This window comes from Rhinolophus sinicus, chromosome 14, assembly GCF_057876585.1.
Source record: "Rhinolophus sinicus isolate RSI-liver-muscle chromosome 14, RSI-T2T, whole genome shotgun sequence".
In the NCBI taxonomy this organism is placed as follows: Eukaryota; Metazoa; Chordata; class Mammalia; order Chiroptera; family Rhinolophidae; genus Rhinolophus; species Rhinolophus sinicus.
In genome coordinates this window covers 138,884,499-138,897,235 of record NC_142514.1, presented here as the reverse complement: position 1 = coordinate 138,897,235, position 12,737 = coordinate 138,884,499, and the positions used below count along the sequence as shown (strand labels likewise).

General features: G+C 55.0%; 1 protein-coding gene across 7 annotated transcripts in view; it reads right to left on the bottom strand.

The window, feature by feature from the left end:
* Nucleotides 1-8,876, bottom strand: part of GDPD5 (glycerophosphodiester phosphodiesterase domain containing 5) — an 87,155-nt gene extending 78,279 nt beyond the window's left edge. For 2 of the 7 annotated variants that reach the window (XM_019726456.3, XM_019726460.3), the window contains exon 1: nucleotides 8,049-8,876. The gene's annotated coding sequence lies outside the window, so the exon portion shown is untranslated. The remainder of the gene's footprint in view (nucleotides 1-8,048) is intronic. The other 5 variants (XM_088791560.1, XM_088791561.1, XM_088791559.1 and 2 more) reach the window with 5 other exon arrangements.
* Nucleotides 8,877-12,737: the final 3,861 nt, after the last annotated feature.

Genomic DNA, 12,737 nt, shown 5'->3' with positions numbered 1-12,737 from the left:
TGCTCTCTGGCTGGGCCAGAGCAGACCAAGCACTGTATCAACAGCCCTCAGAGCCTCCTCTACATACGCAGGGAACAAGCGATTACAGAAGAGAGGTTTGCAGGATGCCCAGGCCTCCACGCTCTCAGCCTGGGCCTGGCCCAGCACAGGGAGCAGGTTGGGCGCAGGGAGCAGAACCCTGCCAGCCAAGGGAGGGGCAGAGCAGAGTTCAGCTCCTAAGGAGGATGAGCTTAGTTTCTGAGCGCTCACTGTAGGGTAGGCGCTGAGCTTTATACACCAAGCGTTTCATTCACTTCTCAGAACAACCCAAGGAAGTACATCCTATTTATGCATTTTACAGAAGAGAAAACTGGTGCTAAAAAAGCTGAAATGACTCGCCTAGGGTCATATTGCCAGTAAGTGTTAAATGACTCAAACACAAGTTTTGATGCCTCCCAAACCTATCCTGGTAACTACCTTGAAATAATTTTAGTGAACTAGCTTCCAACAGAGGCCGCTAACACAAGCAGGGTCAATTATTGGTGAGGGCCAGACAGAGGCCTCTAGTGTCTCCCCAGTCCCCTCCCCTGGATGGAAAGGAAAAAAAAAAAGAGCCATCTGACATTCTTCAGCTCTCCCAGGTGGGACGGGGCCCCAAGCGGGCGGTGCAGTTGGGTGTCCGGTTAGAAAAACAAGCCGTTTCAGACAAGGCTTCATTGTTAGGGAGAGGCTGACACTTGGGCCATTAAAACAAAACCAAGCAAAACAAAATGCTTGCTGCTTTGTCTTATCTCTTAAGAGACAAGGGGGACAGGGAAGGGCCCCAAGACTGGGTGTTGACCCCTCCCTCCACCAGCCATCTCCGAGACCCAGCCTCAGGTGGCTCTGTCAGGAGAAATGGCACTGTGGGGGGAGGCCAGGGCCTGAGTCCAGCCTGGCTCTGCCTGTGTCTGTGACCGGCTACCGCTCACTGCTGACGTGTCAGGCACCGCGCTGCTGCTTTCTGTGCATGGCCTCATTTGGTCTCTGTGGCCCTTTCAGAGAGAGATTGTTGTGACTTCTATTTTCAGATGAGGACACCGAGGGTCAGAGAAGACACCCCCGCAGAGAATTGCTGGAACCTAGGTGTAATGTCTTGTAAAGTCTTTCCCCATCCCTGCTTCTCCAGGCAGGGAGGTCCCAGGGAGAGCAGTGCCACAGAGGAGGGAGTTGGGAGCTCCTGGGCGTGGAGACGTGCAGGTAGCATCCTGCGGAAGCTGTAGGAGGCCTGCGGCAAAAGGCGGCCAGGGATTCTCAGTCTTGGCTGCCCGCTGACGTCACCTGGGCTGCTTGACACAGTAGCGATGCCTGGGTCTTGCTGGGAGGGTGGGGTGGGGCCCAGGCAGGACTTTTACAAGTTTCCTAAATGATTCTAATGTGCGCAGCAAAGTTTGACAGCCACAGGACCAGCTGCCCACCGAAGCCTCTCCCACCTCACAAGCGCCCCAAGCACACGTCCTGAGGGAGAAAAGAGCTTTACTATTCTGGCCCCATTTGACAAGAGGGGCAAAAACCAGGCAAAATATACTGGACAAGGTTGTGTCCTCAAGTCCCCACAGCCAGCCACAAGTGCAAGCAGCAGAAGGGGATACTGACTTTAGGACGCCTCTGGGGTGACCCCCTTTAAGGTACTTGGGGGGTCCTGGCTCCCTTGTCAGTGGAAAAAGAACTTTCTTTTGAGCCTCTTTGGTGGGAGGGTGAGAGGAATTCATCATGACGAGGTTTTTTTAATAATAGAGTCCTCTCATTCAAAGCTAAACAGCTGCAGGATTCATGCTGGAAGACCACCTCTGCTGGCGGGTGTGCCTCGGGAGCAAGAATATAAAAGAACTCTTAGCAAGGCCTGTTTATTGTTTCCTGGAGGAGATTTGGTCCCAGGCCTGGGAAGAGCTGGGACGATCAGACCGCAGCCCACACTTCCTCTCCACCTGCCGTCTTGCCTTCCTTGTGCCCTCAAAGGAGAATGTCACAGATGGCGAGACAGCGTGAGGCGGTGGGAAGAGGGAGGCCTGTGGAGTCCAGCAGACCTGGGGTCTGCCCAAGCTCTTCCCTGGCCAGCTATCCTGAGACAGGAACCACTCCCTCCCCTCCGAGCTCATTCCTAGCATGGACCGCACAGCAGTGCCGAGGTGCAAGGTGCGTGCGTGTTCACGTATGCACATGCGTATGTTAAAGGATACTTTCAAATTCATCTCCAGAAAGCCTTTCCTGACTCCCTCCCCACCCAGTACTGGACACCCCAGTCCCTGGCCTTCCCTGCCACATTCTGTTGTCACTGTTCCTGTGTCTTCCCCTCCTCACTGGGCCATTCATTCTTTCATTGCACAGAGCAGCTGCCCTTTCCCTGGGATTCATTCCATATGCCCTTCCCGAGTACCTCTTCTCTTTGAGGTGCTCTGCTAGGTACTGGAGGTATAGACAACAACAGCTAATGTGCATTGAGTGTTTATTAAGTGCCAGGTATTTTCCTGAATGCTTTACATGTACGAGTATGATTCACTTAATCCTCACCACAACCTTATGAAGTAGGTGCTATAATTGTCCCATTTTACAGACAGGGAAGCTGAGGCCCAGAGAGGTTAAATCATTTGTCCAAGTCATACAGTTAGTGTGTGCATTCGGGCTGTGATTTGAGCATTACCCTACACCACCATCCACAGACAATGATACGACCGGTCCCCACCTCAGGAGCTCACTCTTCACAATTTGGAAGTTTTATATCTGTGTGTTTATTTAATGTCTGGTTGCACCACAGACCAAAATTTCTAATCATGTCATATTGTGTGTGTGTGTGTGTGTGTGTGTGTGTGAGAGAGAGAGAGAGAGAGAGAGAGAGAGAGAGAGAGAGAGAGAGGAACAGAAATGCCCAAATGAACAGAAATTCCCTTTAAGGAAGGACTCCCTCTGCCCACTCTGCCCAGCACCTGCTAGCTGGACCCAGACGGCTCCTCCCAACTGGGTCATTCCTGCTGCTAAGGCCTGAGAATAACCTGGTCCCTGGACATCCTGCTCTCTGCCCTCAACTTAGCTCAAAGTCTTCCACGTCTCTCAACTGCCTGCTCACTGGGAAGGTGGTAGAAATCACAGCTCTGTAAATCCCATCTGACACAGAGTCCTCCCTAGATAGCAAAGCGTCCTCCTCTGGGAAGCCCTCCCTGTCACCTGGCACACCCTCCCTTCTGGCACCATAGCTGGACTCTCCAATTAGCTTCCCACTGAGTCCCTCGTTCACAAGGCTACCAAGAGGATGGGCAAGTGGACTCAGGCTGACGGAGCACCTCCCTCCCATCGTCCCATTTAACCCGCACAATACCTACTAGCAGCGCCATTTTATGAGCACAGAGGAAAGCAGACCTACACAGCCCCAACCGACAGGCCGCAGTCAGTAAGTGAGGGCTACGGACCTGCAGAGGAGGAGGGAGGATTCTGCCTGCTTGGCGGGGACCCTGGAAGCTTCTTGGAGGAGGCATCTTCGAGCTGGGCTAGATTCCTCGCTGCTCCACTCCCACAGCCACCCCAACAGGAGGACAGGCACACCTTGGCCTACAAAGCTCTGGTGCCCAGTGGGTACTTGCCACCGCCCTGGAGGCTGCAGAGGGAGGAGCAGCGGCTGCCCTGCCAGCTGCCCTGCCAATGACCCCACTGTGGCCAGGCCAGCCTGCCTCCAGCACTGCTGGCCTGGCCTGGCCCAGCAGGCTCCCAATCACAGAGTCTTCTCTGCCCAGCTAATGACCATGCTGCGAGCAATCCAGGGCACCACCCTTCTTCGGGAAAGTAGCAGCTAACTACAGGGCCTGCTGGCCCAGACAGCAACTGGGCCAAGAATCACAGCCACCCAGCACACCACATCCTCTGGCCCTGAGGCTGTGGTCTCCTCCTCTACCTTCCAGGGTCACAAAGGACACTGCAGAAGCTGGCGCTCCCAGAGCTCGGACACCACCCCACTCACCTGTGGGAAAACAGAACCACAGAGGGGGACTGATTCACCCCAGTCACGCAGCCCTGGATGCCAGGCCAAGTGCTCCTTCCTGGGTCCCATGCTCACCCCAGCACTGCCTTTCTCAGCCTTGGAGAAGGAGGCTCATTTCCAGGCTTTTCACATGCAAAGTATGCTCTCAAGGTGCTGGGGCAGAGTTAAGGAGACAGAATATCTTCTAACAGCTATCAAGTTGTCTGTTTAGTCACAGATAGGACCTCAGGCTTGACTCCTCATTCCGCACTGTCCAGCTGTGTGACCTTGAGCAAGACAATGCACCTCTCTGAACCCCCGTTTCTGGGAGGTGACAACAGTTACCTCCCAGAGTTGTGAATGAGTGTCTGTAAAGCGCTTAACAGTGCCGGGCTCATGATAAGTCCTCAAAGCTTTAGCTACTGTCAGTATCATCACCATAGTATTACTAATGAGTCTGAGGATGCATTCTGCAATCTGTAAAATAGGATGCAATGGCGGGTGTTATTTATTACTGTGAAGTGTTGAAGAGTCCGAGGCAGTATGACCAGAGGGTTGGGTAATTCAGGAATGTTTCTTGGGTAATTTATGACTGGAGTTGGGCCTCGACATGTGGAGAGGTGAACAGAAAAGAGGCAGGGATAGTGGTTCTGACAAGAGGAACCCCACAAGCAGAGGGGCAGTGATAGGTCCACATGTGGTGTGTTTAGGATACAGGGATGAGCAATGAGCCAGGGGTCCATGCAGTGGCTACAGTGGGCAAGGCTTTGAATACCCCAAAAAGGGGCCTGGTCTCCATCTTACAGGCCAGAAGGAGCCTCAGAAGGTTCGGAGTGGGCACTCCACGATGCTTTCTGAAATGTGAATTCTGTCTGACATTCAAGGTCCTCTAACCATCTGTCACTCACCCCTCTTCTCTATACCTCACTAACCCAATAAACCCTAGCATCCTCCTCACCTCTCTGCTCACTACCCCATTCCGTCTCCCCTGCTGTGAGCTCACCCGTGGTTCACATGCATGATGAAGTACCCTTTCCACTAAGTACCTGTCGTGCCACGTGCTTTTCATATATGACCTTACAGTCACCCATAACTCCTTGCCTTTTACAGAGGAGCAAACGGAGGCCTGGCAGGGTCAGGTATCTTGCTCATAATCTCACAGTGAGTACATGACACAGCCAGGATTCAACCTTGAACTGATGTCTACAGCAAGTTGCCTCTAGCCCCAGCCAGACACCTTCCTCCTTGATGAAGCCTTCCAGGCTTACTCCAGTCCTCGAGGGCCTCGCCCTGACACTTCTCATCACCTGTTTGGAATCAAGAGACCCTAACTCAGCTAGCTTGGTTTCCACTGTTTCCTGTGGGTCCACCGGGCCCCCCAACAGGAGGGAGCCAGGGTTAATAATAGGTCACTTTCTTCCCATCCTGCCTCCCTCTCCCCATATCCAAGACTTCTTATGGCACTAACTAGAACTACCCACCTCCTAGGGGTGGGAGGGTAAGGAAGAGGGTTCAGAAACTCGGCTGGGCACAGAGCAATTTCCTTGAGCCTGCCTCCCAGCAATGAGGGGACCCATAAATTATTCACTGCACCTTTGTGCCTAAGGGAGCTCAGACAATGAGCCAGAGGGAATGAACACCAGTTCCCCCCAACCCTGGCCCTGCGGTGGGAGGTCAGAATCCAGATTCGTTACCAGGGTCCCCGAGCAGATTCTAGAGGGCTATGAGACCAGGAAAGTGGCACAGGGGAGCCTGACACACAGGAGTCCCATCTGAGCAAGCCTAGGTCTGTGCGCCGGCAGCAGTAGCCTGCATCCTAAGGCAAGTCTGAGAATTTTCCCATATTTTCTGGTAAAAATTTAGGCTTCTTTTCCTTATAGGGAAAGAAATAGATATTTGGCCAAGCACTGTATATTTATATTCCACTTAATCTTCACAACAACCTCATAAAAGAGGAATTCTAATGTATAGAAAAGAAGCTGGGGCTCTGATGAGTGATTTGGCCAGTGTCACATGGCCAGTGGGAGGTAGAGCGGATTTATGCCCACCTGGTCTGTCTCACTACTATCTGCCCATGCCACTTAGCCCACCCAATTAATTGTGAGCTAGTCACCACACTGCCTTTTCCATCTGGGTAACTTCCAGGGCACCTGGTATGCAGTTGGTGCTCAGTTCCTGAAGCAAACTCAAAGGCCCTGGGTAAGTGGTTTCACCTCTCTGAGCCTCAGTCTCCCACACAAGGTAGTCATGAATAACAAGCCCAGTCTTGGCAAACACAAAAACTCTTTAGCACTTGACAGTGTGCCGGATACGGCCCCATTATCTGAACAGATAACACACAGCCCACAGCCTGCCTTGACCCCATTTTATAGGTGAGGCTGGGAACCATGAATGCATCTGAGAGGTCCCAGGTGGCTCCCCAGTAATGTTATGCCACACTCCAGGTTCCTTCCATCACACCATGAAATGAGATCACAGGTGTGAAATTATCTCATCAAAGAAGAGCTTTGTTTAGAGGCAGGAATTATTAGGAGAATTTGAATCCCCATGGATTACATGGGGAGGGGGAATCCCAAGCCCCTCAGTCACCTTCTCTTGAGGTTTCTGGACCCCTCCACCCACAAGGACTGAGTTTCCAGCCTTCGGGTGACCTCTCCAGCCTCCTCCACCTCCCAGGTGCTTTCCAAGGTGGTTTCCCCTAGACTCCAGGAAGCTGGGCACAGCAGGGGTTAACTAGTCCCAGCCAAGGCCACAGGGCTCAGACCTGGGCCATGTCTCCTCCCCCTTCCAACCCAGAACAAGAGCCTACAGAGTCCAGGCCAAGCCCTCTTTCACAACACCCCTCTCCCTGCACTGCCCCGGGGGGGTAGTAGAAGGAGCCCCTGCCTGGGAATCTAGACACCTGGGACTGTGCCCCCCCACCCCTGGCCCTGGCAGCCCCAGCATTGATACCTAAAGCAAGCCCTCCCCTCCTAGGTCAGCAGCGTCTTGCAGGTTCCTCTGCCAGGAGAGGCTAAGGTCAGACCTTTAGTCTGGGCCAAAGGCTATGGGGTTGCTGGCATGTCTTGGGCCCCAGCACCAACCACACAGACTCTCACAACAGCCTCATACGTAGTCACCCTGACCTCACATCAGGGCTGGGGAAAACCTCAGCCACCCACCCAGAAGTTGCTAACTGGAGAGGCGGAATGGATACCTTGAAGGATGTCTTTTCAAGTGTACCTGTGGCTCAACCCCTCACTCACTGCTTTAGGACCTTGGACAACTGGCACCCCTGGATACCCACCCCACCCTTAGTAACGTGAAAAACATGAGCTGGATGAGCCCTGAGGGGACTCATCTCGTCCATCTCGTCCAACTTGGGGACCTCTACATGAGGTTCCCCAACAGATAAACTGTCTCAGGACCTCCAGAGTGCCTTAGAGACCCTAGAGTATGGCAGGCAAGGGCCAGGGGCCGCTGTTCACCGGTCCTGGGCCCACAGGAAGGGAACTGTGGAAGTAGGAAGCTTCCCACCTCTGCCCTCAACTCTGGGTCACCTTTCCTGGGATGTGACATACCCATGGAGTTGGGGGGGAGGAGACCCGAAGAAGCCACCTACTTCCAGCCTCAGGATCAGTTCTAGGATGCCCCAGTGGCCCCATCTTTACCCCTTCCCCCACCTCCTATCTAGAGGCTATCCACTTCCTTTCTTTTACTCTTCAATTTCTGCTTCTTTCTCTCTCCACTCACAGCCTCCTCACAGTCTCATCCCCAGAGTGGAAAGAGCAGGGTCACTCAACCCCGTTGAGCCTCAGTTTCCCCATCTGTAAGAGCCCATAAATGTACAGGACACCTTCTATCCCACCGAGTTATTAGTGAGCCTTAATGAAGGGACCACTCGGGCAAGGGTGGGGCGCGGACCCGCACACAATGGGCGCTCGATAAGTGCCCGTTTTCTCCCTTCCCGACTCCCTTTCCCGCGCCCCCTCCTAGCCAGTTCCAGCCTCAGCTAGTGCCCGGCATACTCCCGCAGCTGGCCCCGGCGCTGCCCGGATGGGGTCAGAAGCCGTCCTAGCCCCGGCATCCGGGGCTCTCTCACCTGCAGCTCTCGGCTCCCGCCGGCCGCCGGGGCAGAGGGGCCCCTGGGTCCTCTTCGGGGCAAGCGCCAAGCCCTTCGCCTAGGATGGCAAGTGGTAGCTTCGACTCTCAGCACCAGCCCGGTCCGGCTCAGTCCGACTGTCCAGCCCGCCTGGGACCCCTCACGCGGCGCTGAACCCCGGCCGGGGCTTCCCGGGAGCTCGCAACGTCCCAAGTCCGAAGCAGCACCGGGTCGGAGGCAGCTAAAAGTCCTGGTCTAGGGGAGACAGAGGCTGGGGGCGTCCGGGCTCCTTTGCACTCAGTCGAGGGCTTGGGGACACCCTGCGTTAAGCCCGGGCGGAGAGCTGGGGACTCCGACACACACTATAGAAAGGCTGTGAATAAGCCCGCAGCCATGGACCCGTAGGGTGGGCCAGGAGCGTCTCGCCCAGGTGCACTGGATCAGGGTCGGGGGCTACGGGGGGGGGGGGCGGCCACGACGTGCCGGACTGCAGGGCTGAGAGCGTCCCAGCGCGGAATCCAGGGCCGGGGCAGGCGGGGTAGGTCAGGACGCCTGCGAGGAGCAGCGGCCGCCAGCGCCGGGCGGGGAAGTCTTCCTAGGTCCAGACTCGGCTCGCTCTGAAAAATGGGGGAGACCTCCGTGCGGCAGCCGACTCTGGGGCTCCGCACCGCAGCTCCACTTCCTCCTCTTCCCCCGGCTCGCACGCCGCTCGCTCAGCCTCGCGCCGCAGCCGCCGCCACCCCCGCCGCTGTCAACGCGGTCGCCCACCCCCGCAGGAGCTGCGGCCCCAGCGGAGCAGAGCTGAGGCAGCGCCGCCCAGCGCCTGAGCGCAAGCCGGCGCCGCCCCGCCCGAACTGGGCGGAGTCAGCCCGAAACCCCGCCCCCTCTCCCGGACCAAGAATCCTTTCCTCGGCCCAGCAGCAGCCAATGGGAGAGAGAGTGGGAAAAGAACGGAGCTCTGCGGAAAGTGGACTCTACCTCGGAGAGGGCGGAGCCGATAGTGGAGAGGTGCGGCTGGAGCGGGGACAACGCAGGGGGGTGGGGGACTTTAAAGAGAGGAGCTGGAGGAAGGGTAGCGTGGGGACCCGGATGGAAGGAGAGGTGAGGAGGACTGGATTGTCTGGGACCTGAGCCCGGGGACCGCCTTGTGTGGGAGACGGGGAGTCATGGGATAGGTACTGGGGTCGGGGTAGGGAGAGAAGCTGGATAGAGGCGAGGTGGGTTATCCAGGGTAGTGGAATCCACAGGGAGAGTGGAGCCCTCGGGACACAGCTCTCACAGTAGGTCTTCTACCTCCCCAACTTCTGGGGCTCAATGCGAGGAGGTGAGCTTTGGATGCTGTGAAATATTCAGATTTCAGGAAGCGGTGAAAAATTAAGTTTTTGAAAATAAAGAGCAGATGTTTCTTAAACATTTTTCTGCGGGGAGGAGCGTCGTTATCAGTTTCAAAAATATGAAGTCAAGAGCAGAGGTGCGTGAGTGACCTTTATGCCCTCTGCTGCTCCTCCCCTCCAGCCTTAGGGCTGGAGCTGTGTCTGATTTACATCTCCCGAGGCTCCAGCACCCTGCGCAGGGCGAGGCACAGAGCAGGCACTGGAGGGTTTTGATGTATGAAAGAGTGAATGTTGAATGTGCTTCTGGAGCCATGTGAAAGCCACTAAATGGCCTGGGAAGCAAAGGAATGGAGGCCACACAATACAGCTTTTCGGTAAGCCTCACACCAACCTTATGCAGTAGATACCCCATTCAACTGATGGGGACATCAAAGCACTTGAGAGGCAAAGTGATGTTCCTAAGACCATAAAGCTGGCACAAGAGTCTATCCACTCATCATTACCGCATTCTGGGGTAAAGCTGTGTGGCTTTGAACAGGTTACTGGACCTCTCTGAGCCTCTGGTTCCTCATCTGTAAGGGCAATAAAAATGCTGCTACTTATCAGGGGCTGGGCAGGCACCAGGCTTCAGAGAACAGAGGGAAGGCTTATTCCTGGCAGAGGAAACAGCACAAGCAAAGGCATGGAGTCTGAAAGAACGCCTCTGGGGACCCCTTGCCTATTTTGGGGAGATTAGAAGAGGCTTCCTTGAGGGAGTGACAGGCAGGCTCAGAAGTAGGGGTTAGCTAGGTTAGGAGAGAGCCTAAGTGAATGGACAGTGGTCTGGGCAAAGGCTAGTCTGGACCAAACCCTGGAGGTGAGGGAGAGCATTACTTTGTTGGAGAACCCAGACAAGTTCAGGGTGGCTGGAGCTCCCAGGGAAGGAACAGCAGAACTGATGGGAAGAGAAAAGTGTGAAGAAGCAGGTGGAGCCAAACAAAAGGGAGTTCAGACTTTATTCTAAGGACCGAGAACTCTGTTAGCATCTTGCTCATGACCCTGAACCCAGCAAGGTTATGGGGAGGACTCAGTCTTGAAGGCCAACTCATTGGCTGCCAGAGAGATTGCCCTGGGAAGTTTTTAAGTCAGGTATTGCTATGGGAAAGACAGAGCTTTGTAGGGAAACCAAGTAGCATGATAACACTTAAAGCCCACAGGAGGCAAATGATATGGGGCCTGCATGAGGAAGGGTTGGAATCCTCCGTGATGCCTGGACCCAGGGCTCTGTCCTATCCCCTCTTTAGAGTGCAACAGCCTTCGAGTTGGTTGGAAGAATAAGGAGGGGACTGAGCTGGTGGCTGAAGTCCAGGCTGGAGGGGTGCCCTCTGCTAGCCAAGCCCAGGGGTGGGGGATGGGGAGGTTGGCCCCAGGAAGCTCCCCCTGGTGCCTGCGGCCTCATGGCTGGTAGGAGGCTATTTTGCCTCTAAGTTGAGCTTGGTAATGGTGCTATGAAACCTTGTGATTTCTCCCTCTGTTTAGAACCTTCTGTGGCTTCCAGTTGCCAGCAGGATCAAGTCCTAAGTGTCTAGCCTGGGGTTCCAGCCCCTCCATTATTGCTCTCTGCCAACCCAACCAGCTTCATCTCCCAGTTGCTTCCCTCTCCCCTCGCACCAGACGTCTTTCTGTGCCAGGCAGGATGCAGTCTCTTGTGTTGTTGTTCCTGCTGTTCCCTTTGTCTGAGGGACTGTGTTCCCCTTCTCTCCTGAGTCAATTCCTACTTCCCTCTGGACTGAAGGGAAGAAACTATGGGGCAAATGCCCATCTGTCCTCTTCACTGCTATGTTCCTGGAGCCTAATACATAGTATGTGCTCAGTAATTAATTGTTGAATGAATGCTCAATCTCTCAAATCAAGTGTCTCTTCCTTTGAGAAACCTTCTTGGACTCCCCCAGGAAGTCTGCCATTGGTGTGGAATCTCTCAGCTTGAAGACTCTGTAATTATGTCTTTCATGTCTAGTTGGCCCCATGGGCAGGGAGCCCCTCCGCGTCAGTGCGCCCCCACCCACTCCCAACCAGCAGAGTGCCAGCAGTCCCTTGTAAGCCCTCAGCACTGGAAGATGAATGAGGCTCTCAGAAAGCAGTTCTCTGCCGCCCCTGCTGCGAGAGCCTCCTGAGCAGGTCAGATGAGCAGAAGGCCAGAATGAAAAGGAGGCTTTCAGAACAGACCCTCCATGACCCCTGAGGCCCAGGGTCCCCTGGAGGTGACGGGCAAAGAGTTCTCAGCCGCCCACATTTGCCCTCTGGCTACCTTCCCAGGGGGAGGAAGTCTCCTGACCTGGGAGAATCCGGCCTTTCTGCGGCTGAGAGGCCCACGAAGCAGTGTGACAGAGGCATGGTCATGGTGGCTTGTCTGGGAGGGTGACTGAGGGCTCAGAGGCGGCTCTAAAGCTGGGCCTCTGGGGCAGATAGAAAAGGCCTTGTCAGCCCGGTGCCCCGCCCCCGCCTTGTATTCTTCTGACCAGAGTGGGGATTAACTATGAAGCTACTGTAGCTTCAGGTCTGTTGCACAGCTTCCTACGCTCATCACAACTGAACATTCGCTTTTGTGCCTACATTTATATTAGGAATTTGGTATTCTCTTCCTTAATAGAGCCACCAAATTATATAAGACTTCACACCCCGTGAGATCTACTTCCAACAAATCCTTACCATGCAGCCACGATGCGGGCACTGCGCTGGGTGCTGGCGAGGATACCCTGGAGCATCAAGCAGACGCGCCCTGCCCTCCTGCAGCTCGCCGTCTGCTGGGGTCGGCAGCTCAGCTGACATCATGGCCTTCACGCTGTGGCCTGCTTTCCTACCTGTCTGCCTCTGCCAGCCTGGAATCCTTTCCCCAGCTCTCCTGCCTGCATGGGCCCCACTCGGCCACTGGAATTTTCTTCATCCTTCAAGGGCTAGTACACAAGTTGACCACTGTGGGAAGCCAGCCTGACTGCCCGGTGGGAAGCATCCTCCATCCATCGGAGCCAGTGACACTGCAGGCTCTTTGTGCTTCCCTTGGGACACGGATCCCCTTGGATCATGGGTTGCTTGTGGGTCAGTTTTCCCACCAGAATATAAGCTTGTAGAGGGCAGGTTATGGAGTCTCGTTTCTCTCTGCCCCCAGGTCATCCTGCATTTACCAATAATTCAATGTCCTGGACCAAACTTTGGGCATCCGGGGATGGGACAATTAAGGAGCCCCAAGTCCCAGGGCTTTCTGCCATGGTGTGTGCAGAGCGCCCTGTGAACACAGAAGACTGCAGGGGGTGGGCAGAGTGGGGTCCAGGGTGGCTTCCCAGGGAAGGGGACACTTGACTGGCTCTCTAAGAATAAG